General features: G+C 42.3%; 1 long non-coding RNA gene and 1 pseudogene across 2 annotated transcripts in view; one reads left to right on the forward strand and one right to left on the reverse strand.

Moving 5' to 3' along the window:
- On the forward strand, positions 1-27,980 carry LOC144672037 (uncharacterized). The gene is made up of 2 exons (XR_013574063.1): positions 1-43; positions 27,761-27,980. It is a non-coding gene; the product is annotated as an uncharacterized LOC144672037 (long non-coding RNA).
- Positions 1-27,985, reverse strand: part of LOC144672036 (uncharacterized) — a 1,123,005-nt pseudogene that overhangs the window by 31,575 nt on the left and 1,063,445 nt on the right. The gene's annotated exons all lie outside the window — the stretch shown is intronic.

The following is a 27,985-nucleotide window of genomic DNA, read 5'->3' on the forward strand; positions in this document are numbered from 1 at the left end:
GGGATTGAAGAATGGGTGGGGCAACTCGCTCTCACGTTAGCAGGTGAGTCCCAATTCACTAGACAAAAATATTAGGTAAGTGGAAGGGATGCAGAATGAGTTCAGTTTGTTCTAACATCACAGAACTGATAGAATATACCAACATGGGAACAAAGGAAATGCTGGATAAAAAGTAACAAAGGTCTGACTCGCCCTCTACTATTTGGACAGTCACATGCTGCACTGCTAATGGTGTTATTGACTGATTAATCTCTATTAATTGGTCTAGAAAAGACCCAACTGATGAGGAAAATCCCAATGGTTTTTCCAAAGCATGCAAATGATGTGTGTATTTTGTGTGGGTCTGGTCAATATGCATCATACTACACTTATCTCAATCAAATGCCATTTGCCAATGTTTGGCTCAATCCCTGAACAGATCTAAATATGTTCTAATTTTATTGTCCTCCTGTACCTTCTTAATCTTGCGGAGGTTGGTTTCACCTGCAGACTTACCATACTCCCAACATCGCTGTGAGGTTATTGATACTGTTTGTTGTAGGGAGAGGCCTGAGAGGCACTTTTGGTATCTCACTTAGGTTCAGAACTGTACTCTGGATGTAACAGGAATGAGTGACTATTACAAGTAATGTGTTAAAATAAAAAAAAACTGAATATTGAATACTGATTATAATAACATGACAATTATAATTGATATATAAAAATGAAAAATAAGATATATATATATATATATATAAAATAATATAAAAAAAAAGACATTTTTTCTAAAGCGCAAAGAATATCTCAATTTGGTCTGTTCCATGACAGCTCCCCAAAATCAATAATCCTAACTTAGCCTGTTCCACGACAACACGTATTGGTACATACGTTGCCATCTCTTTGATACATACATTACCAAGTCGCTGAGTATAGTATTCTAGCTTGACAAATGGGAAACAAAGATGTAGTCTAAATACCTGTAGTGCATGGCCAGTATGAAACAAAACAAGGTCTGGGAAAACAGGCCGCTACTCATTATTATTGACTCATTAATCAACCCACAATCATAGCAGGGTTAAGATCAATGTAACAACCCTGCCATCCACTCTGTGTATCAACAACAACAACATTATGTAACATCTTTAACAGAATGAGACGTCCCAATGTGTTTCACAGGAATGTTATAAAACAAAGTATGACATCGAGACTCATAAAGAAATAGCAGGTCAAATGATCAAAAGCTTTGTCAAGGAGGCAGGTTTTAAGGAGTGTCTTAAAGGAGGAAGGCAAGATAGAACAGCAGAGTGACATAACAAGTGAATTCCAGAGCTTGGGGCCTAGGCCACTGAAGATGGCCACGAATGGTGGAACAATGAAAATTGGGCACACACAAGAGTGCCAGAATTAGAAGACCGTTAATATCTTGTTGGGGTATGGAGCTGGAGGAGATTACAGATATAGAGAGTGCCATGGCCATGGAGGGATATGAAACAAGGATGAGAATTTGAAAATAAAGATGCTGCTTGACCAGGTATCAATGTAGGTTAGTGGGCTTAGGGGTGATAGGGACCAGGGCTTGCTGCGAGTTTTGAATTACCTCAGATTTACAGAGGGTACAATGTGAGAGAGTAGCTAGGTGTGCTTTGGAAAATTTAAGTGCAGAGGTAACAAAGGGAAGAATGAGGGCTGCAGCAGCAGAGAGTATGACATGGTGAAGTTGGAAGTTTATGTTGGCACGAATATCAGAAGTTCATCTTGGAATTTAATGTTAAAACAAGGTTGCAAATAGACTGGCTTAGTCTTAGCCTGTTGCCAGTGAGAGGGATGGAGTTGATAGCTAGGGAACAGAGTTTGGAGTGGGGACTGGAAACAATGGTTTCAGTCCTCCCAATATTTAATTGGAGGAAATTTCCTCTCGTCCAGTGATGTCGGATGAGACTACTAGATGTCGTGTAAGCACTGATAATTTAGCAACAGTGGGAGGAGTCGAGAGGTGGCTGTAAGGTAGAGCTGGGTGTCATCAGTGTACATGTGCTTTCAGATTGTGTTGCCTCGGGCAGCCAACTCTGTCAATCAAGCTGACTTGTGGGTGGGAAAATTTTGAATAGAAAAGTTGCGCCTCGTGGAATGTGAGGAAACTCAAACCTCGGAAAATCCACACACTCCCCTTTTCCCCCATCCTGCCCTGCCGCCCCACAGCTCCCAGCCTGGCCCACCATCTATGTAACCCACCTAAAGTATTTGAGCATAATTGAAATACTGAGGCCATCGGAAAAAAGATTTGAAAACACAAACAGTGTAGTAAACATTCAATAGGTCAGGCAACATCTTTGGTGAGAGAAAGAGAGTTACTACTTAAGGTTGTTAATCTTTCATCAGAATTGGGAAAAATATTAATGATTAAAATTTAGATAAACCAAAGAAACAGTAGTTTACTCGGAGATGGCCTAAATGCTTACAGTAACTCGTAGCCAATAGGAAGGGCAAACATACAAGTGGGTCATAATTATTATTAAAAATGGGGTGGGGTGGCTAGAAAGAAATTATTCCCATTGGTGGAAACGCCTGTAACATTTCTATTCAAAATTTAATATTTAAAATTCCAAAGGGAATTATACTGTTATTTGAATAGGAAGAATGTGCACGCTTACGGGGAGAAGGTGAGAGAATGGCGATAAATGAATTGCTTATTTGGAGAATCTGTGCAGATATGATGGGCTGAATGGCCTCATTCTGTGCTGTAAAACGTCTGAGATTCTGAATAGACCGGAAGGGACCCATGGAAGTCCTGTCCAAGAGGAGCAGGCTCCAGTGCTTGGTGAATGTGGACATGTTGCATATGTCAGCAGGTCTGGCAGCATCTGTGGAGAGGAACACAGTTAACATTTCGAGTCCGTATGACTCTTCAACAGAAGTAAGTAAAAATAGAAGAGAGGTGAAATATAAGCTGGTTTAAGGGGGGGTGGGACAAGTAGAGCTGAATAGAGCCAGTGATAGGTGGGGATAGCTGAGTTTTTCCAGGTATTTTTATTTTTGTTTTGGATTTCCAGCATCCGCAGTTTTTTGCTTTTATGTTGGGTATGTCCCTGGACTGTGCACTGATCGTGGATCCACACCCCAAATACCAGCCCACACGCCCTCCATTCCCAATAGCACTGCTGCACCCAACTCCCATTAACAGCACATGCTGTCCAAGCAAATGCGAGTGCTAGTTATTCTCTTAAGCATTCAATCTCAGAATCAGGCAATAAAGTGGCCAGTCGAAAAATAGTGAGTTACAATGCTGAACATTGTAAGGAGACAGGATAGAGAGTTCAGAGTGGGAGAGGCATCTTGTGTTCAAATGGCATGTGGCCAAAAGCCCAGGACGTTGCTTGCAAACCTAACGGAAGTTTCCAGCAGGGACACACTGAGCTAAGGGTAGAAGTCAGTGCAGGTTATATGTGTAGGGACTCTGAATCACAGATAAAAAAAAGTCATTAAATATTAATTAGTTACAAAAAAATTAAATCGGCAATAACCAAAGCACAATATTCTCTCCCTGAACAGTCCCACAGATTCTCAGGACCATGCTAAGGGAAGGAGATTAATTAGCACGAGCAAGTGTTTACAGCAATTGTACAGAGATTAAAGATATGTTTTTGAACAATGGATTTGAATAATATACTATCACTATCCTGCTGTTTACTTGTAAGTAAATAGATAACATCTGTTTGTTGCTGCAGTTAATTAGGAAACAGGACACTATTCATTTTATACAATTATTACCCAAAATTTTCAACCAACAATGTAAACCAACCCCTTTACGAACAATTCAATTCATAAAACACGAAAGCAACTCCATGCTGTGGAGAGACCTGCCACCTGAGACAATGATTTCAAAATAGAAATGTTCTGCTCTACTCCAGTTAATAACCCACACCCTGTAATAAGAAGTACTTCAGTAATACATGACCATTTTAATCAAGTATTCTACTCCAGTTAGTAACCCACACTCCATACAATTCTACAGAGACATACTTCCAGGAATTCATGATCATTGAGGTCAGATGTCAAACTTTGAGTAGTAAATCACACTCAGTACAATTCGACAATGACAAATAATCCCTGTAATACATGGTCGTTGGAATCAGGTGTTTTGTTCTAGTTATTGAATCACACTCTGCACTGTCCTACAGTGACAGATACTCCCTGTATTGTGTAGCCACGGAGTTCAGTTGTTCCACTTCCGTTAGTGACCCAAACTCAGTAGAATTCAACAATAACGGTCACTAGGGTCAGGTGTTCCACTCCAGTTCGTAGCCCACACTTTGTGGCGCTCTACAGTAACAGACTCTCCCAATAATGCCTTCTTTCAGAGCTATCTGTGTCATAGAAATCATTTTTAAAAAGGTAGAAGAGGTGTGCAGCCAATTAGAGAACAAAAAGTTGACCTATGCATGGAGATAGGAGACCTGGCTGAAGTACTAATTGAGAACTTTGCAGCCTTCTTTCCCAAGGCAGAAGATGCTACATAACTTATAACTCAAGATATGGCAGTTGATTCACTGGATAATCTAAAATTGACAAAATGGAAATATCAGAGTGGCTGGCTATACTGAAAGTCGATATGTCACCAGGTACTAATGGGTTTCATCACAGGATAATGAGGGAAGTAAGCGAGGAAATTTGGTGTACATGGACTTCCAAACAACATTTTATAAATGCCACATAATAAGTATACGAGCAGGCAGGAAGGAAGATCACAGAGTAAGAAGGACCATGGCCGCACAGATACGAAGTTGGCTGAGTGACAGAAAACAGAGTTGTGCTGAATGGCTATTTTTTGTACTTGGGAAAATTATACTGTTGCGTTCCCCAAGGATTCCAGAGAATGGTTCTGGGGTGAGGAACTTCAGCTGTGAAAATAGCCTGAAGTTCCCCAACCTGTTTCCCTTGCAGAAGAGAAGGCTGAGAGGAGAAATTGTGAGGTATTCAAAATCATGAGGGGCCTGGGCACAGTACAAAGAAGGAAGAACAAAGAAAAGTACAGCACAGGAACTGGCCCTTCAGCCCTCCAAGCCTGCGCCGATCATATTGCCTGCCAGACTAAAACATTTTGCACTTCCGGGGTCCGTATCCCTCTATTCCCATCCTATTCATGTACCTGTCAAGCTGCCCCTTAAACACCACTATCGTACCTGCTTCCACCACCTCCTGTGGCAGCGAATTCCAGACACTCACTACCCTCTGCGTAAAAAACTTGCTCCGCACATCTCCTCTAAAGTTTTCTCCTCTCACCTTAAATCTATGTCGCCTAGTAATTGACTCTTCCACCGTGGGAAAAAGCTTCTGACTATCTACTCTGTCCATGCCACTCATAATTTTTTAAACTTCTATCAAGTCGCCCCTCAATCTCTATTGCTCTAGTGAGAACAATCCGAGTTTCTCCAACCTCTACTCATAGCTAATAACCTCCAGACCAGGCAGCATCCTGGTAAACCTCCTCTGCACCCTCTCTAACACCTCCATATCCTTCTCGTAATGTGGCGATCAGAATTGCACGCAATATTCCAAGTGTGGCCTGACCAAGGTTCTATACAGCTGCAGCATGACTACCCAGCTTTTATACTCAGTACCCCTGCCGATGAAGGCAAGCATGCCATATGCCTTCCTGACTACCTTATCCACCCGCGTTGCCACTTTCAGTGGCCTGTGGACCTGTACACCCAGATCACTCTGCCCATTGATGCACTTAAGGTTTCTGCCATTTACTGTATAATTCCTACTTGTATTAGACCTTCCAAAATGCATTGCCTCGCATTTTTGCAGATTAAACTCCATCTGACATTTCTCTGCCCAAGTCTCCAACCGATCTATATCCCGTTGTATCCTTTGCCAATCCTCTTCACTATCTGCAACTCTTCCAACCATAGTGTCGTCTGCAAACTTACTAATTAGCCCAGTTACATTTTCCTTCAAATCATTTACGTATACTACAAACAGGAAAGGTCCCAGCACTGATCCCTGCGGAACACTACTAGTCACAGCTCTCCATTCAGAAAAACACCCTTCCACTGCTACCCTCTGTCTTCTATGACCAAGCCAATTCCGTATCCATCTTGCCAGCTCACCTTTGATCCCATGCAACTTTACCTTCTGTACCAGCCTGCCATGAGGGACCTTGTCAAAGGCCTTACTGAAATCCACGTAGATAACATCCACTGCCCTTCCATCGTCGATCATCTTTGTCACTTCCTCGAAATGCTCTATCAAGTTAGTGAGACACGACCTCCCCTTCACATATCCATGCTGCCTCTCACTAATGCGCCCATTTGCTTCCAAATAGTAGTAAATCCTGTCACAAAGAATCTTCTGCAATAATTTCCCTAACACTGACGTATGGCTCACCGGCCTGTAATTTCCTGGAATATCCCTGCTACCCTTCTTAAACAATGGAACAACATTGGGCATTCTCCAGTCCTCTGGGACCTCACCCGTAGCCATTGAGGATACAAAGATTTCCGCCAAGGCCCCAGCAATCTCCTCCCTTGCCCCTCTCAGTACTCTGGGGTAGATCCCATCTGGCCCTGGGGACTTATCCACCTTAATATTCTTCAAGACGCCTGATCTCAACATGATCCAGGCTATCTAAACAACCTTCCCTAGACTAATTGACCACTAAATCCTTCTCTTTGGTGAATACTGGTGAGAAGTACTCATTTAGTATCTCTCCCATTTCTTCTGGCTCCACACACACATTCCCATTTCTGTCCCTGAGTGGGCCTACCCTTTCCCTGGCTACTCTCTTGCTTTTTACATATGTATAAAAGGCCTTGGGATTTTCCTTAATCCTGGTTGCCAACAACTTTTCATGACCCCTTTTACCCCTCCTGACTCCTTGCTTAAGTTTCTTCCCACTTTCTTTATATTCTCCACGGGCTTCATCTGTTCCCATTCTTCTAGCACTTACGAATGCTTCCCTTTTCTTTTTGACTAATCTCACAATATCTTTCGTTACCCAAGGTTCCTGAAACTGGCTCTACTTATCCTTCATCCTAGCAGGAACATGCCGGTCCTGAATTCTTATCAACTGACGTTTGAAAGCCCCCCATATGTCAGTTGTTGATTTGCTCTCAAACATCCACCTCCAGTCTAGATTCCTCAGTTCCTGCCTAATATTGTTATAATTAGCTTTCCCCCAATTAAGCACCTTAACCCGAGGACTCCTGTTATCCTTAATAACCAGTACCTTGAAACTTACTGAATTGTGGTCACTTTTCCCGAAATGCTGCCCTACTGAAACTTCGACCACCTGGCCGGGTTTCATTCCCTAATACCAGGTCCAGTATTGCCCCTTCCCTAGTTGGACTATCTACACATTGTCTCAGGAAGCCCTCCTGGATGCACCTTACAAATCCTGCACCCTCCAAACCCCTAGCACTAAGCGATTCCCAGTCAATATAGAGAAAGTTAAAATCACCCACCACAACAACCCTATTGCTTTTACATCTTTCCAAAATCTGCCTACATAACTGTTCCTCAATCTCCCGCTGGCAATTGGGAGGCCTATACTAAACCCCCAACATTGTGACTGCACCCTTCCTATTCCGGAGCTCTACCCATATTGCTTTGCTGCGTGACCCCTCCGAGGAGTCCTCCTGTCGTATTCTCCTTAACCAGCAGTGCAACTCCCCCACCTCTTCTACATCCCTCTCTATCCTGCCTGAAACATCTAAATCCTGGAACGTTTATCTGCCAATCCTGTCCATCCTTCAACCAAGTCTCTGCAATAGCAATAACATCATAGTCCCAAGTACTAATCCAAGCTCATCTGCCTTGCCTGTTATACATCTCACATTGAAATAAATGCATTTCAGTCCCCCAGTCCCACTGTGTTCAGTCATTTCTCCCTGCCTGCTCTTCCTCTTAGTCCTACTGGCCATATTCAATAGTTCCCAGTCATTTATTTCACCTGCTGACCTATTGCTCTGGTTCCCACCCCCTGCCATACTTGTTTAAACCCTCCCGAGTGACACTAGCAAACCTCGCAGCCAGGATATTGGTGCCCCTCCAGTTTAGATGCAACTCGTCCTCCTTGTACAGGACCCTCCTGCCCCGGAAGAGATCCCAATGATCCAGATATCGGAAACCCTCCCTCCTACACCATCTGTTCAGCCACATGTTTAGCTGCACTATCTTCCTATTTCTAGCTTCACTGGCACGTGGCACAGGGAGTAATCTGAGATTACAACCCTAGAGGTCCTGTTTTTTAACTTTCTGCCTAACTCCCTGCACTCCTGCTGCAGGACCTCGTCACTCTTTCTGCCAATGTCATTAGTACCAATGTGTACCACGACCTCTGGCTGTTCTCCCTCCCCCTACAGAATGTCCCATACCCGATCAGATACATCCTGGACCCTGGCACCAGGGAGGCAACATACCATCCTGGTGTCTCTTTCATGACCGCAGAAGCGCCTATCCGAGCCCTTGACTATAGAGTCCCCAGTAGATAGGGAGAAATTTCCCACTCATGGAAGAATTGAGAACAAGAGGACACAGATTTAAAATAATATGTAAAAAAAAAATCAGAAACAATATGAAAAAAAGTTTTTCCAGGCAGTGAGTGGCTGAGGCCTGGAATGCACTGAGAGAGTGGTGGAGGCAGGTTCAGTTGAGGCATTGAAAAGGGAATTGGACTGTTATTTGGACATTATTTGTAAGATATGGTTCTGTGAGTATGACTAGTCTGTGGGGCAGCTCTCCTGTGTTTTGGCACAAGTCCCCAGATGTTAGGAGGACTTTGCAGGGTCAACAGGGCTGAGTTAACATGCATGAAAAACCTCCGGAATAGCATTATTTTGATACGATTTATTTTCTTAAATGTTTTAAATGTTTTCGCTCTTTAAATTTTGAAACTGTTCCCAAAGACAAATGCGGATGGGCAATAGATGCTGGTCATGACCCATGCACACATCCCATGAATGAATTGGGGAGGGAAAAAGTGCAAAGGTTGTTGATGACGCGAAATTATGCAGCTTAAGGTTTGAACTCGGCTGAATAATTTCTACAATTAGAAGTATAGTGCACCTGTTGTTGAGCTGCTTGGTGATGATCAAGACATTGCGTGTCTTAGACTTCTCTGGGGAAAAAATAAAATTCTTATAACTCACCATGGCCCTGAATCTTTGAATTTACAATTGTAAACATTTTAGTGTTCTGGTTACTGGCAAGAAATAAATCAGGGCTAACTGCTAAATTCAGTTTGAACAGTATGTGATAATTCCAAGGTAAAAAGGTTACCTGTATTGGCTGCTGAGCTCAGATGGTTAGATGCACGCAGTATACGAAATAAGGTAAATGAGCTTGTGGCGCAGATTGAAATTGGCAGGTATGATGTGGTGGGCATCACGGAGACATGGCTACAAGGGGATCAGGACAGGGAGCTAAATATCCAAGGATATACATCCTATCGAAAAGATAGGCAGGTTGGCAGAGGGGGTGGGGTTGCTTTGTTAGTAAGAAATGAAATTAAATCGATAGCAAGAAATGACGTAGTTGACGTCAGATGATGTAGAATCTGTGTGGGTAGAGTTGAGGAACTGCAAAGGTAAAAAAAACCATAACGGGAGTTATGTACAGGCCTCCGAACAGTAGTCAGGATGTGGGGCATAAGATACACCAGGAGACAGAAAAGGCGTGTAAGAAAGGCAAGGTTACAGTGATCATGGGGGATTTCAATATGCAGGTAGACTGGGAAAATCAGGTTGGTAGTGGATCCCAAGAAAAGGAATTTGTAGAATATCTACGAGATGGCTTTTTGGAGCAGCTTGTGGTGGAGCCCACTAGGGAACAGGCAATTCTAGATTTAGTGATGTGTAATGAGGCAGATTTGATAAGGGAGCTTAAGGTGAAGGAACCCTTAGGAGGAAGTGACCATAATACGATAGAATTCACCCTGCAATTTGAGAGGAAAAAGCTGGAATCAGATGTAACTGTATTACAGTTGACTAAAGACAACTACAGCGGCATGAGGGAGGAGCTGGCCAGAATTGACCGGGAGATGAGCCTAGCAGGAAAGACAGTGGAACAGCAATGGCAGGAGTTTCTGGGAGTAATTTGGGAGACACAGCAAAAATTCATCCCTAGGAAGAAGAAGCATACTAAAGGGAGGATGAGGCAACCATGGCTGACAAGGGAAGTCAGGGACAGCATAAAAGCTAAAGAGAAAGCATACAATGCGGCGAAGAGCAGTGGGAAACCAGGGGATTGGGAAGCCTACAAAGTCCAACAGAGGACAACTAAAAAAGAAATAAGGAGGGAGAAAATTAAATATGAGGGTAAACTAGCCAGTAATATAAAAGAAGATTGCAAGAGTTTTTTTAGATATATAAAGGGTAAGAGAGAGGCAAAAGTGGACATTGGGCCGGTGGAAAATGACGCTGAAGAAGTAGTAGTGAGGAACAAAGAAATGACAGAGGAACTGAATAGGTACTTTGCATCAGTCTTCATGGTGGAAGACACGAGTAACATCCCCAAAGTTCAAGAGAGTCGGGAAGCAGAGGTGATTATGGTGGCCATTACCAAGGAGAAGGTTCTAGGAAAACTGAAAGGCCTGAAGATGGATAAATCACCTGGGCCAGATGGATTACACCCCAGAGTTCTGAAGGAGATAGCTGAAGAGATAGTGGAGGCGTTAGTGGTGATCTTTCAGGAATCACTGGAGTCAGGGAGGGTCCCAGAGGACTGGAAAATCGTTAATGTAACCCCCCCTGTTTAAGAAGGGAGTGAGGCAAAAGACGGGAAATTACAGGCCGATTAGCCTGACCTCAGTCGTTGGTAAGATTTTAGAGTCCATTATTAAGGATGAGATTTCAGAATACTTGGAAGTGCATGATAAAATAGGGCAAAGTCAGCATGGTTTCATCAAGGGGAGGTCATGCCTGACAAATCTGTTAGAATTCTTTTAGGAGGTAAGAAGTAGGTTAGACAAAGGAGAGCCAATGGATGTTATCTACTTGGACTTCCAGATGGCCTTTGACAAGGTGCCGTACAGGAGGCTGCTCAGTAAGCTAAGAGCCCATGGTGTTAGAGGCAAGGTACTAGCATGGATAGAAGATTGGCTGTCTGGCAGGAGGCAAAGAGTGGGGATAAGGGGGTCCTTCTCAGGATGGCAGCCGGTGACTAGTGGAGTTCCGCAGGGGTCAGTGTTGGGACCACAACTTTTTACTTTATACATTAATGATCTAGATGAAGGAAGTGAGGGCATCGTGGCTAAGTTTGCAGATGATACAAAGATAGGTGGAGGGACAGGTAGTATTGAGGAGGCGGGGAGGCTGCAGAAGGATTTGGACAGGTTAGGAGAATGGACAAAGAAGTGGTAGATGGAATATACCGTGGGGAAGTGTGAGGTCATGCACTTTGGTAGGAAGAATAGAGGCATAGACTATTTTATAAATGGGGAGAGAATTCAGAAATCTGGAGTGCAAAGGGACTTGGGAGTCCTAGTCCAGGATTCTCTTAAGGTTAACTTGCAGGTTGAGTCGGTAGTTAGGAAGGCAAATGCAATGTTGGCATTTATTTCGAGAGGACTAGAATATAAAAGCAGGGATGTGCTGCTGAGGCTTTATAAGGCTCTGGTCAGACCACATTTAGAATATTGTGAGCAATTTTGGGCCCCATATCTCAGGAAGGATGTTCTGGCCCTGGAGAGGGTCCAGAGGAGGTTCACGAGAACGATCCCAGGAATGAAAGGCTTCACATATGAGGAACGTTTGAGGACTCTGGGCCTATACTCGATGGAGTTTAGAAGGATGAGGGGGGATCTGATTGAAACTTACAGAATACTGAAAGGCCTGGATAGAGTGGATGTGGGGAAGATGTTTCCATTAGTAGGGGAGACTAGGACCCGGGGGCTCAGAGTAAAGGGAAGACCTTTTAGAACAGAGATGAGGAGAAACTTCTTTAGCCAGAGAGTGGTGAATCTATGGAATTCATTGCCACAGAAGGCTGTGGAGGCCACGTCATTGAGTGTATTTAAGAACGAGATAGATAGGTTCTTGATTGGTAAGGGGATCAAAAGTTACGGGGAGAAGGCGGAAGAATGGGGTTGAAAAACTTATCAGCCATGATTGAATGGCGGAGCAGATTCGATGGGCTGAATGGCCTAATTTCTGCTCCTATTTCTTATGGTCTTATGGTCCAAGGAGGTGACATTCACCAAGGCCAGGAGAATATCTTTGTCTTTGTTTGTTTCTTCTTTTATTATTTCCCATTTGCAAAGAAATGAGAATGAATCTAATTTCATTCATTGTTCAGGGGAAATGTCACGACGGTTTGTCGCAGACCTGACTTCCTTGCTGGCATATTGAAAACAGCTTTAAGGAAAACAGCTGTTTTTTTTTAAAAAAAAATCATATATCAAAGACACTGAGAAAAAGATAGGTAAGAATGTAAGTTAGCCTCTTTTTGGAAAATTGCTATGCAGATGAAATTTGGCCGGAAACTCCAGAGAGAAGGTGGAATTTTGCACTTAAATAGGTGTTAAGGCTACTTCAGACAGATAAAGCTGAAAGGAAGAAATGAAATGCAAAAGACTGAGCTTTAATTGCAGAGACAGTGTATGCTGATTGTCGCATCTCAGCAGACATCCAAACCATCTTCTGTTGAGCTATATCTCACAATGTGACACTGAACTGATTTGAAAGACATAGGTAATGCTATGTTTTTCCCTTCTAGGAATACAAAAGTAATTGCCTTGCAATCTATCTGCAGGCCTGATCTGTGTGTGCTGAGGTATGCTGTGAGTGTTATAACAGATGAAGATCAACAAGGCTTCCTTGCAGCTGGCAGTCAAAATTATTCTCTTTCTGTCTTTCTTTGCTGCTGGAGGAAAGTAAGCAAAGCCTCATTCGGAAGGAAATAGGCTAGCCTATTCAGTCAACCTGCAGAACCAAGTCTCTTCACACTAACTGAACTGTAGAACCAAAATCAGCTCTACCGGAATGACCAAAATTAACAGCCACAGCGTTTTGCCATATACGCCTAATGGACAAGCCAAAGGCTGAATCATTGATACATTTCTTTCCCTATTTTGTGGGCCTGATTTCTCATCTCTGGTCGGGCTTATGTATGTTGCGTTTTTTTTTTATTACTCCTCAGGGTTTTAGTAACTGATAAGATAAGTCTTTTTTTGACTCAAGAAAGCCTGGTTAAATTCTCTCCTTGTAAAACATGAACACAATTGAAAAAGCATCCACTGGTATTGGAATACCTCTTAATTTTTCCTTGCTGCCAACAACATAAAGGGGTTAAAATGAAGGGCATTTAGCTCATTCCTCCTCACCCTGGGTCGTAACTTTATTGTGATCCCGTTCGGTAAGTTAACAGTATGATGGACCTCGTCTTTGGACGGGTTATAACATCCCCCACCTAACTCGACCTGGAACAAACATTCCCATCTATGAGAGAGAACAGGGTTATCTTACGGAGTGAGCGCCTATCATCCATACAGTCTTTTTTTTAATCAGGGCTATCGCTCTGTTTGTCTCACCAAAGCACCCCTTGCCATCTGCCGCAAATCCACCCAAGCAGTCAGTTGCCACCAGACCCCAGACATGAAATTTAAAAATGCTGTGACGTCTAAGCTTCCGCTGTCAGTTTCCAGCGGAAAAGTTAGTCTTTTACTGTCAATTCGTTTCAGCGGGACTAAACCAGTATTGTTTTCTAGCCTCTAGATAGAGAGATGAGTTGTGCGTAACTGAAATGAGACTGTCAATAAAGCGTTGAAAACATGTACAAACGCTCAAATAACTATCAAAACACTCGACATTCCAACAGAGAGGAAAATTTGCCAGGAGGAGAGCGTTGAAAACCAGGCCTTATTTTGCCTGAAATAAATTTTTTTCGAGGGAATTTATAGAACATACATGACCCTAAAAAGCTGATATTAGATAAGGTGCAAGCTCAATCATTTTATTCCAAAAATGGATGTCACTCACTACATTTTCATTAGCACATGACAGAAGCGGGCTTAAGTAAATTAACCTAGGGTTGAGGGCCTCACAAATTGAATACCCTTTGAATTCGGGTAATGAATTTACTCAACATTAGGTATGATTATGATTAACTAATCAGCGGTTAGTTAAAGAAGAAATGGGAGATTACTTTCTAAATACGGACATTTCATTATAATTTGGCAAGAGATGCATGTACATAGCTTCACAGTTACTCGTCAGAACAATTTTTTTTGCAGATATAGCTTTAAGTGATCGCAAAATTTCATAAAAATCTATTGGAAAGATATTGAAGCCAGACAAAACAAATCTAAAGTTCAGTCTCCACAGCTGCTAGTCACAGAATTATTCCCTGCCTTAAACCTTTACAACATTGAAGTATTAACTTGCATGCTACGTGCATAATATGCAGCGGCCGACTGTTTCCAGCTGCACCAATCCTGCCTTTATCAGTCTTACCAAGATTCCTTTGCTTTGACACAAGGTAAGTATCTGCATTCTTGATTACATTTGTATAAGTAAACATAGAAACTAGTTGCAGGAGAATACCATTCGAGCCTGCTCCGCCATTCAATATGATCATGGCTGATCTTCTATCTCAACGCCATGCTCTTACTTTATCTCCAACACCTTGTTGCCCCTAATATCCAATAAAATATGAATGTATTTCTTGAATGTACTCAGTGAACCAGCATCCACAGCCTTCTGTGGAAGAAAATTCACAGGTTGGCTGGTCTCTGATTGGAAACATTTTTCCTCAGCGCAGCACTGAATTGCCTGCCCCGTTTCCTGAGACTGTGGCTCCTGGTTCTAGAATCCCCAACCAGGGGAATCATCCTCCCTGCACACAATCTGTCAAGCCTTGTTAGAATTTATACGTTTCAATCAGATTTCTCTAATTTTTCCAAAACTCTGGTGAATACATATCTAGTCTAACCAATCTTTCCTCATCCAGCAGACCTGCCATTCGCAGGAGTAGCGTAGTGAACATTCACTGAACTACCTCTATGAGACCAAAACTGCACGCAACACTGCCGGCGTGGTCTCACGAAGGCCTTGTATAGCTGCGGTAATACACCCCTACATCTGAACTCAAATCATCTTGCAACGAAGTCCAACAGACCATTTGCTTTCCTAATTGCTTCCAGCACCTGCCTGTTTACTTTCCTTGACAGGTGAACAAGGACAATCAGATCCTTTTTTCACATCCATATTTACCAATATGTAACAATTTCAGTAATACTCTGCCTCTCTGTTTTTCAAACCAAAGCATGCGACTTCACATTCCCCTCCGTTATACTGCATGTGCCATGTGTTTAACCACACACACATCTTTCCTAAATCGCACTTCAGCCTTCCTTGCAGCCTCCTCACAACTCTCAGTCCCACCCAGTTCTGTCTCCTTAGCAAACTTGAAATTATTGCACTTGGTTTCATCATCCAAGTCATTTATAATATATAACATTAATAGCTGGGGCCCAAGCACTAACCAACCCTTTGTTTCTGGTGTGTCAACCAATTCTCAATCCATGCCTGTATATTACCACCGATCCCATATGCTTTAATTTTGCCCAGCAGCCTCTTATGTGGGACGGTATCAAAAGCCATCTTGAAATAAATTGCACCACATTCACTGGTTCACCCTTACCTATTCTAATAGTTACGTTCTCAAGAACTTCCAGTAGATTGGATGAGCACGATTTCCCTTTCGTAAACTTATGCTGACTTTGTATTTGTCCTTTATAATACACTGTAGAAGTTTCCCCACTACTGATGTTGCGCTAACTGGTCTGTAAATCTCTGGATTTTTTTTTCTTCCCCCTATTTTTAAAAAAAAGTGAGGTTAAGTGTTGCAACTTCAAATCTGTAACAGCTGCTCCAGAGTCTTTACTATTTTGGAAGATCACCATCAATGCATCCCGTATTTCCAGAGCGACTTTATTTAAAGCGCATTCCTATGTCTACTTAATACATGCCTAACTCTTTGTCTTTCTACTTGAACCTTACAATTGAATTTATCAGGTCAAGGAGCTTGGATCAGAGCTGGAGTAATGCTATGACCACAGGAGATGTTAATCGGTGAGCAAGCCAAATCACAGGAGGAAACATGTCTTAGGGACAATGAATATCTTTTTTCGTTTTATGAAATCCTGAAGGAACCTACTGATCTCTTGAGCACAGGATTCCCGTGATACGTTTGGAAATATAAAAAAAAATATATTAACAAGAAAAGAATAAGGCATAAGCGCACGCGATTACAATTATGCAATTAAAATAGCCTAAGAATACATTTTTTCCAAAACAAGATACTTGTTCAGACTCACAAGTGTACGCCTTCCAGGCAAGACGGTCTAATAGATGCTTAACTATGAAAACGCAGCAATGTTACCCAAAGCAATACTGTGGCAGCTGTAGTGAAGGTATGAAACAGGATATTTCAAACTCCCGTCCACTCTGCATTCAAAATACAGGAGACTTTGAGAAAAAAAAAAGACTGCTTTCAGGAACACCAGAGTTTTCTGGATTCATATATGGCTACATCAGTGTTTGCACCTCCTCTCAGTACAAAGATGTTTCGTGGATATTTCCCTCACACAGCAAGCACAGTGCAAATCAACACGTGCCCTTAAATGTCTCTCACCCTTTTAGTTTCAATTCCATTGTCCTCTTTGAAATCAACTTCCCCAAATTATAAAACCCAACATGGTTTCCAATAGCCTCAATTTTCCTGTCAAATGCATTCTAATGACCAACACTTCTTTAATAAGAAACCCTTTGTGAGTGGCAAAGGCCTTACTCACATTTGAATTGCAAAAGCTGAAAAATAGCAAGTCGCTTTCTAGTCTTCATGAACATTACAAAATTCTACTTATTTAATTTTAAATCCTCCTGACTATAACTGCATTACGAATGCATGAACTAAACTCCTCTACACCTTTTGTCCCTCAATCCACCCAGGACAATTGTCTCCATTAACCTTTTTCACACCTTAACTCATTTACACACAGAGACACAACTTTTTTTTTACAGATTAACACAATATTCCCCAAAAATATTAAAAACAATAATATCCATCCTCACAATAGGCTAGGCACTTAAAACTTTTAACACGAGTGGAAAGGGGCGCGGGGAATTGGGAATGAACAAAAAAAATCCTGTGATCAAATGGAAAATAGTGAATGGAAATTGTATAATACTTAATATTTCAAAAATAACACTTCATTTTCATAAAAAAGCGTTAAGGTACATTCCTTCACTGTACAACTTTGTAATAAATTGCAATTCAGTAGTGCGCCACTCTGATATTATTCAGTATCTTTACAAACTGTTTTGGTTACAAATCTCATTTCACACCAACTATTCTCTGCCGAATTGGAATAAGGAATCAGATCAATTGCACTACAGAGCAATAACAAAATATTCCTTGGATTAATACAGAAAGCTTTGGGAAAACCTAACAGTTCTGGTGGCATCAGGGAAAGAGAAACAAAGTTAACTGCGTTTTCAGAACAATTAGTTCTAAAAGGAGTCACACGGGGCGCGAAGCTTCAACACAACTCCTCTCTCCAGAGATACTGCCAGGCCTGTTGAGTATTAATAAGAGTGGCGGGGCGAGGGACCGTGTAGGGGGGAATGAACAAAAATAAATAAAAGCAAAATACTGCAGATGCTGGAAATCTGAAAGAAAGACAAAAGTTGCTGAGAAATCTCAACAGGTCTTACAGCATCTGTGGGGAGAAAGGCAGAGATAACAATCTTGTCCGTATGACTCTTCAGAACTAAACAGAAGTAAAAATGTGATGCAATATATACTGTTTAAGGGAGTGGGGCACATGAAGCTGGATGTAAGGCCAGTGATAAGTGAAGGCAAACAAGTGTTTGCAAACTCTGTCATAAACAAAATGTCAAAGGGATGGTGGTGATACTGGCGAAAGGAGGTGATAATGGTGACATTAAATGTAGAAAACAGAATAAGCAAGTGACAGGTTACCTCCGTTGCAGTGGGAGTGGGGAAGAGACAGTTGGGGAGAAAAGTTAGAAAGAAACCAAAAGGTGGGGAGGAAACAATGAATGGAAATAATGTTTTTTTTAATAAGAATAATGGAGATAAATAGTGGAATAATGGAAAAATATATGTACATAACAATGGAAAATATATATATGTTTAAATAAAGTGAATCAAGAAGATCTGAGGATGGAGGAGAGAGTTCATAATCTGAAGCTGTTGAACTTAATATTAAGTCGGGAAGTCTGTAAAGTGCCTGGTGGGAAGATTAGGTGCTGTTCCTCCAGTTTGCATTAAGCTTCAGTGGAAAATTGCAGCAGGCCAAGGACGGGCATGTGGGCTAGAGATCAGGGTGCTGCTTTGAAATTGCAAGCTGCAGGAACGTCTGGGGCATGCTTGTCGATAGACCAAAGGTCACTGAAAAGCGGGCACCCAGTCTGCGTTTTGTGTTTCCAAGGTCGAGGAGACCGCATTGGGAGTAGCGAATGCAGTAGGCCAAATTGAGGGAAGTGTAATTGAAGCACTGCTTTATTTCAACTGATTGTTTGGCCTTTGGACGCTGACGAGGTGAGAAGTAAAGGGGCAGGTGTTGCAGCTGGTGCGATTGAATGAGAAGATGCCGTGGGTTGGGGTTGGGATTTTGGGGTTGATGGAGGAGGTGACCAGGGTGTCCCGGAGAGAACGGTCCGTCGTAATGCGGGCTGAGGTGGTGTGAGGGGAAGATGTGAATGGTGGTGGAGCATGCCTTAGTTGGCGGGAATGTCGGAAGATGATCCTTTGAATGTTGAGGCTGGTGGGGTGAAAATTGAGGGCAACAGATGACAAGGACTTTGGAGGGAGAGGAAGGTGTGAGGGCAGAGGCACGGGAGGTGGGTCGCACATGGTTGAGAGCCCTTATCAACCACCGCGGGTAGGAAACTTTTTGAAGTAAGAAGGAAGACATTTCAGAACTTTATAAAGTCGCATCATCGGAACAGATGCGACGGTGGCCATGGTACTGAGAATGGGATGAAGTTCTTACAGGAAGCAGGGTGTGAGGAGTTGTAGTCGAGATAGCTTTGGGAGCCGTTGAGCTTGAAATGAGTAATGACGGATAATCTATCACCTGAAATTGAGACAGAGAGATCAAAAAGGGAAGGGAAATGTTAGAGATGGGCCACGAAAAATTGATGGAGGGGTGGAAATTGGAAGATAAATTAATGCATTTTTCCAGGTCCACATGATAGCATGAAGTGGCATGGAAACAGTCATCGCTGTACACGAGAAAGCGTATTGGGAGTTGGGCTGAGCAGGACTGGAAAAAGGAATTTTCCTCATATCCCATAAAGAGACAGGCAAATCTGGGTAACCATAGCCAGCCTTTTTATTTGGAGGAAGTGAGGCGAGCTTATGGAGAATTTGTTCAGTGAAAAAGCAAGTTCAGCCAGACGGAGGGGAGTGGTGCTGGTAAGGGATTGCTCGGGCCTCTGTTTAAGGAAGAGGCAGAGAGCCCTCAGACCATGTTGGCGTGGAATTGAAGCGTAGAGGGATTGGACGACCATGGTAAAGGTGAGGAATTGGGGACAAGGAAGTGGAAATCGTTGATATGATGTAGGGCACCAGGGGACTCGCAGATGTAGGTGGGAAGAGATTGGGCAAGCCGAGAGAGAAGGGTGTTATGATAGGACAAAATGGGTTCCGTGAACAGGAACAGGCTGACACGACTGGTCTACCGGCACAGTCCTGGTTGTGGATTTTTTGAAGGGTGTAGGAGGTGTAAATTGATCATATAAAATGGAATATAGAGAATGGAAATTATGTAGTATATTACATTTAATAAATAATACATTTTTTCATAGAATACGTTAAGGTACATTCCATGACTGTTCCACATTTAACTAAAGGGCAATGCAGTGGCACACACACATAGACACACACAAATGCACGATCGTTTAAGATACCTCATACATGAGAGTATAATTTAATATTTAGTTCATAATTTAGGATTGATAACCAAACACGGGTGAAAAAGTCAAATTCATGTACTTCATTAGATACGATAGCTCAACCAAGTGGTCGAAAGTTAGATCTGACTTGTAGAACTTAACTTGATAACCAACACTCAGGAATATAAAGTTACTGTGAACTTTGAATAATGCATAAAACATAAAGTTAAATCAAATTGCTGTATTGAAATTGAAAGAGCACATGGAGAATAAAAATGCAATTCTGAATTGGACGTGATAAGCATCAAATACGAGACACTGAGGACTGTGAAGAGGATAATGTAGATTTTCAAGACAACACAGTTAAGTTGGTGGAATGGGTTGGCAGTTGAGAGCGGAGAACAAAGAAGTGAGTAATTATTTTAGGGGGACAGGGAGAGAAGTGTAACAATATGAGTTGATCTCCAAAAGGGCTTGGGGCAAAGGAGAAGAGGGATAACTCATTGAAGTTGACAGGGCTGTTTGAGATTGTGCTTAATAAAGCATGCATATCCGGGCTTTATGGTGAGGGACACAGAGTGCCCGAACAAGCATACCACAATATTTAGGCTTCAGCAGGTTCTGCATTTTGGAATGGATGTGAAAATATTGGAGAGAATGCAGAAATATTTGCTGACATTGGTTCTAGGGATGAGGACCTTCAGTTATTAAGAGGAGTGTGAGATGTTAAGAGTGTTTTCCTTAGAGAACACCGGTTAAGAGGAGATGTGTTGGAAGTGTTCAATATCATGGGTGGTCTGGACAAGATAGGCTGAAAATCTTCCCATTGGTGGATGCATCGAGAACGATAGGTCACAGTTTTAAAGTAAATGTTGATAGAAGCAAAGATGACATATCTATTACCCTTGACACGCTTGGAGTTTTATAAGAGGTGGAAGCACTGAATAAGATTGTGGTGGAGTGAGGTTCAATTGAAGCATGCTGAAGACCATTTGAAAAGAAAAAGATATAAAGTTAAGGGGAGAAGGCGGGCGAGTGGTACTAATTGAAATATTCATTTTTAGAGCCAGTGCAAGTACGACGTTCTGATCTGCCTCTTTCTGTGTTGTACATTTCTATTATTTTATGTGATCCTTGCTCGTAGTTCAACCCCTCCATTTCAGTCGTACACTTGCAGCTTTAAATGATAGCAACGGATTACATTTCCACTATCTTTAATTCCCACTGTGTTTCCAATTTAATGATCTCTCCTCCGCCACTCTCCAGGAACCAGGGCAAGATGACAGACGGTGAAGTGTGTATGACACCATATAATCGATGAACAAGGCCGCATTACGATTGGTCAATGAGCTGCAAAGCACTCACAGATTGGCTTAAAGTATTGTCAATCACAGTGTGGGCGCTACTGTGCTGAGCAAAACATTCTGCTTTGTTAGGAGTTTGAAGCGCCTTTTGCTCGAAGACAATTCAGGGCTGTCAAAATCCTCTGGTAGGAGAAAGCAGCAGTCACTCTGTTAGAGCAAAACCACAATTGGATGTTGTAGATATCATACATTACGCACACAACATTTGTTTCATCAGGGCCTGTCAAAGATTGAAGTTCTGATTGAACGACACGCCGTGGAAGAGAGGAGGGATTGGTTAGGATGTTGGACGTACTGAATACCTGTCAGGCAACAGGCTGAGCTCGGTTATTGGCAGACATGCCCATCATTGATCGGGTTCTGCTCCTTGTTCGGATGATGCCGCTGACAGTCACAGATGGATCTCCCTGATCGGCTGAGCCGTCTGTGAGTCTCTGGATGAATCTTCGCGTTTGGATGCGGCGGCTGACCGTCCTCGGTTGGAATTATTGGATTGGTTGAGCGGCGTGCTACTCGGTGACCGAGATCACTGAATGGCTGCGGTGGTTTCATTCACTTGAGCAGGTTCCTGAAGAGCTAAAGCGGCTGTGAGTCACCGGCTGAGGAACCGCGATTGGCTAGGTTGGCTTTCTGATTGTCAGACGGCTGTGAGTCAACTAGTGTAGCTCGCAGGATTGCTTAGAATAGGGGCAGTGCAGGTTGCAATTTATTGCACTCCCCGGCAACTCTCTTTTCCCATGGTGACTGACTCTATGCGGTGGGTCCTTTAGGAGTTTATGGTTAGGTATTCCGTTCAACGCCTGGAAACTTTGGGAACCGCCCCTGGGCTGTTCTGAGTTTTATTTATGCATTACCGTAATAATTAATGTAACCGGATATTTCACCGCGTTCTTGACCTGCTTCCTGAATTTCGATTGAGTCACGCTGTAAATAAATGTGTTTGTGCAGCAACTCATATTCTGTAGCATAAATCCGACTTGATGAAATATATATTCAGGAAGGGTGAGGGAAACTAATCCTTTAAGGTTAGAATAAAATAATTTTATGACATACACCAACCACAGGAGTATAAAACTGCCCGATATGGCGAAGAGCAAAAACACAGACTTCCTCCTGCCGGCAATTTCTCGGTCACTGTGACGCTCTCCCTTACCCTGACTCGTCAGTGCCTTACGGACTCGACTGGCCGCGACAATGTGTCTAACTGTCAGAGCGTTCAGCAACAGTATTAAAACGAATGGTATCAATGGGGTTAAAATCCTATCGATCAAGGCAAATACGACCCATCCGGGGTCTGTATTTTAGTTTGGCTTCGGAAAACAGAACCATGGCACATTGTCGATTATGTTATAAGGTTTAATTGTAAAGTACCAGGGAACGTTTTTTTAAGCAGAAAATTATTCCGGTTGTTCCAAGAACTGCAACTGCAGTTTTGCCGGTGCAGTATTTCATTTTCAGCTTCTGGCAACCAATGACCACAAACCGATCAAAGGAGTAAACGATGGTAAACCAGGCAGAACAGTCTCTGGCTGCACATCTCAGGACACTGGAAACAGGTGTGACGTCCAGGAAACTCACTGGGAAATAATAATAATTCACCTCGTTTAGAATGGCGTCAGTGATAATCACCAGTAGATCGGCCATTGCCGTGGCCACCAAGTAACGAGTGGTGCAGGAAGAGAGACCACATTTTCCCTGCGACAGGATCACAATTCCAAATAAATTAACTATAAAAGAGAGAAGATAGATGAGCTTGACATTTCCCGATGAAACATTCTTCCTCTCTGAATCCGACAGGAAGGAAAAGATTTCTGAACTAAAAACGGGTGATGGTGTAGGTTTCTGGAGATTAAAATATTTAAAAAAAACTCTACCCCAAACTACTTCAATCAGCCCAATTCTCAGTTTGCAGAGACGAGGCAAGCATCAGTCAAACATCCACAAATAAACAGCCGGTTTGCCAATTTAAATATGTCAATAACACTGGAAGCCTCTGATTTTATCTGTTTCGCAGGATAAAATTGTTGATCCAGATTCGCAGATCAGATCTCACACCACACAGACGCGCATCCGGGTTGGATTATTGACAACATCATAATTTCCCGCCAAGCATCAGAGCCTTCCACCGCCGCCTTCCAACACCAATACCCTCGTCCCTGGCACCCAGGACGGCCCTCACTCCATGGTAATTGGATTGCCCCGGTATCGGCACCCCCATCAGCTAATCTGAACATAAACTTCGGCAGAATATTAAAATGGTAAAACACTGCGTAGCATTCGACACAACCCACGGTTGGGAGTCATCTTGGAAACAGATCCTTCTGAAGTACAGATACTAAACACATCTGAATTCAGCTACAAAAATTGATGAAGTGCTCAATGTGGAGTACCCGGAATGAGACAAAACCAGTATCCGAACCCTATCTCCCGGATCTGACACCGCCCCTCTGAGTTAGACACACTTGAGGTTCGGAGCCTTAAAATTCTCAGATCCCCCTCTGCGGAATCTTCTGCCCTCAGCAGCAGACTCTCCACAAGGTAAGATGTCTATCCGCCGTCGGTCACTTCTGGGCTGTAAATTAATTCTCTGAGATCCCATCACGCAATTCTCTTCCGCACCAGTGATTGGGATCTCAAAATGTGGATCGGCCTTCCCGGGCTTTAGGTGGACCCCGCCCTACCCCCGCCACCCCCTAATGGGCCTTGGATGAAACACTTTCCAAACCCCTTCGCAGAACTGCAAACTTGTTCTCGTGCAGGAGAGCCCTCCTTCCGTGTTTGGGAATCAGAAAGCCTGACTGCAAAGCTTTACAGCGGAATAATAGATTGTGAGGTGGGAGAGAAACATGCAAAAGAGGAAGCGGCAGCAGTAAACCGTGGAAGTCATGGGTAACGTTTGATAGAGCCCAAGATTTGTGCCAGCTCACTAGCTGTGCACTAATATGGAATCCCACAACCCAATAGGAGCATACATCACCTCACCTTCCAATGAATCTGGTGAAACCATCCTCCATTATCTGCTCGGGCCATGCCAGAAAATGGGAGCAATTGTTATAATCCGCAGGTTTAAACCTCAGCGTTGAGTCCAATGTACAGTCTGGTGCTTAAATGAAAAGAACAAAGCTCTTCCTGATTCAGCATCAGTGGGAAACTGTAGGAGTTCCAGGGTCAGAATTGCAGACTAAAGAGAGGCTTTCAGCATATTGTCACGCAATCTACTTTTCGTCATATCCCTATGTACAGGAAACTCCATCTTGAGAAGCAAATACAATTACTGAACAGTAGTTTAGAAAATGTCACATTGCTACTTGTAATGTGCTTTTGTGAGTTTGGAAAGTGGAAATAGGGAAGTAAAGGGGCAGGTATTAGATTTCTTTTGGTGTATGGTGTAAATGAGGAGTCCAAACTGGACGAGGCAATACATTTTCATTTAGTATCATTTAATTAAATGTAGTGCAGCTTTAGCTTGGCACTTTAGAAGAAGAGTGTGTCAGGATGTGTAGTGGGACCGAAGGCGATGCGGTGAAATTTTCTGCATGTGGTAGAAATGTTCGAGGATGATGCGTTGAAGGTGCAGGTTGGTGGGGTGGTAAGTAAGAGCGAGAGAAACATTATCAGGGTCCCTGCAGAGAGTGGAAAGTGTGGAAGCAGGAGCACAGGGAATTGAATGAACACGGCCGACTGTTCCGTTAACCACAGGGGTCTGAATGTAGGGCGGAGTAATATTGAAGACTATTCAGAGGCACTGGTGTGGAAGGGAGCATCGCGGGAACAGATCAAGCAGGGGCGGGGTAACTGGGAGGTATTGGAAATGTATTTCAGGGAATTGAGGAGAGAGAACTGTAATCAATGAGCTGTCGGAGTTGGGGATATATTGTTAATTTAGTGGAAATATTTGGACAACCAATTCTCTTAACTTGAGGTAAATGGCTCGAAGTTACGTGCCCCAGACGGACATGTGAACAGGAAATATGTTAGATATTAGAAGGAAACCCGTTGATTTTTTAACTTCAAATCTAAAGAAGAAAATGGCAACTACGTATTCACTAATTTACCAGATTGGCACCAGCACAGTCGTGAAAAACACAGGATAGCCAACACATATACTGACTGTCTCAGCGGAACAATCTGATTGCGAAATATACAAATGTTTACGAACGACATCCACTCCTTTATTCTTCACAATATGGTTCCTGTACAGTAATCAGGACGAGAAAACTTCGAGTGTTTTTATTCCCAGGCCAGAGCCGTTGAGAAAACTACGGGATTTCCTGTGACAATTAAGAGTAAATTAAACTAAATTAGTCAATTCTAAAATTCGTCCACGGAATGTCCCAGGAGGTTATGGTGGAGGGAAATTGGATGTGGAACGGTCTCATGGTGTCTGCCAGGCAGCATGCCATCCACTGAGTGATTAGGGACAGTCTGGGTTTACTGGAACGTTGAGCACGGAGAGTCATTCTGACATGGACGAAAATTGAAATGGACTTCTTGAGCACAGCTCCGAGCTCAGAAGGAATATTACAAATGAATTTTAAAACGGTTACTATTTGTCCTGTGTTTATTTGAAACAAAAAATCAGAAAAGGCGATATATATGTATACCAGTTGAATGACATCAGTATTAGGAAAAATAATGGAACCAAAAATAACAGCTTCATGACAAATATCAGAAGTGGATTTAGGGAAAAGCAGATTTTACTATCTATCTATTTTAAGACAGATAGCAGGCTACAAATGCAGGGAAAAAGCAGGGAAGATGTGTTTCAGGAAATTACTTATATTGCTGGAATATGGGAACTGATATTGCACAATGATCTCGACGGGGATCACTGTCCTTCAAAATTTACATAAGCGACAAGGAATAAGGCAACAGAAAGATAATTTCAAAATTTACTGGTGCATCCAATTTGAGAGTTTAATGAATGTAGAGGCAGATTACAACAAAATTCCTGAACTAATAATTAATAAACTTGCACAGTGGTAATATCAATGGCATATTCATTTCACTTTCGCCAAGCGGCAGGTGCTGATTTTTGATCAGAACAATAAGTATCCTAAATAATCCTTGGAAATTAAGCGCCCGAACAGGCTCGATGTGATTAGGGGTTTAGCATTAAAGATTCACAAATCTTTTGAAGCAGCAACACAGGTTTAAGAAAACACTAATATAATCATACAAAACAGCGTAGATCACTTCCAGAGACATGGGAATGAAATGAAAGCATAAAGATGATTCAAATCATGTACAAATTGTGTACAGTTGTTAAAATGGTATGACTCGTTGCTATCTGTTTGTGTTGGAGCCATTTCATAGAAAACAGAAATCAAATATCGAGACATTTCACTGATATACTCATTGCCAAACATATTTTTTACACAGTGCAAAACTGTTCCCGTTTTCAACCTAATAGATTAGCAAAAGGCTTAGGGAATACGATGGAATGGAGAAACCTGTGACTAATAAAAAGCATGATTTCAAAATAGGAACAATTTATACATTTCCAATTATTGACTCATCAGAAGTCTAGCCTGGCAGACACTCCCAGTCCTGCATGATTAACAGGCTCAGCAATTTCACTCATGTTTGTGATCCACTCTTAGTACAATCCTATATTGAAAGATATTCCCAGTGATAAATGATGATTGTGGTCATTTGTTCCACAGTGGTGAGAGGCCAACCCTCTGTACAATTCTACACCGAGAGATGCTCCCAGCAATACGTGCCACAACGGGTCAGGTGTTCAACTTTGTTGAGTGACGTACACTCAGTGCAATCCGACGCATATATTCTCTCAGCAATATGTGGTCAATGGGCTCAGGAGTTCCACTCTGGCACATAAACTGCACTCAGTAGAATTGTACATTGGCAAATGCTCCCATTATTGCGTGTTAGGCATTCCAGTCTGGTTGCTGAACCAGTAGTCTGTACAATTCTACATTGACAAATACTCCCGTTAAAAAAACAAAACCGTTAGTGCGGTAAGGGTATTCCACAATTGTTCGTTACAGCCACTCAGCACAATGCAACACTAACAGACGCCCTCAGTAATTCATGATCAATGGGGGACAGCTTTATCACTTTTCTTAGTGACTCTCACTCAGTACAAATCTCCCCGTATAGAGTGATATTGGGTTCAAGTATTCCAGTCTTGTTACTGAACAAAATTCACAACAATTCTACACTGATATATACACCCATGCAAAGTCACTGAATTCAGGTGTTCCACTCGTCTTAGTTAAATAAACTCAATACAATTCTACACTGAATTTTATTTGTCCTGCACATACATCCACAATCGTTTCCAGCATTGATTCTGGGCAGACGTTATGCTCTATTTTAATAAATGTGGCAAATTAAATTAACCATGAGACTTAAACATAAATGTTTGCTTAGATCAGCAAATCCAGTAACAATAGTTTTTCTTTTGCTTACCTCATACTTAATGAAATTATATCACTCCTCGGCTGTCTCTCTTTCTCTGATCACCAGATTAGCATGGAACATTGTCACCCACGGAGTAAAACCAGAGAGAAGATTATGCACATATTTACACACATTCAATGGTTGTAATCACTTGCCAGGAACACCAATAACAGCAAGGACTGGATAGAATATTTTTTCAACCGTTGCAATTGTTTCCATTGTTTGAAGAGGGAAATTATTTGTAACATGCTGCATTATCACTGTATTAAAATCTGAGGTGACAGATTCCCA

Source organism: Cetorhinus maximus, chromosome 35 (assembly GCF_964194155.1).
Source record: "Cetorhinus maximus chromosome 35, sCetMax3.hap1.1, whole genome shotgun sequence".
Taxonomy (NCBI): Eukaryota; Metazoa; Chordata; class Chondrichthyes; order Lamniformes; family Cetorhinidae; genus Cetorhinus; species Cetorhinus maximus.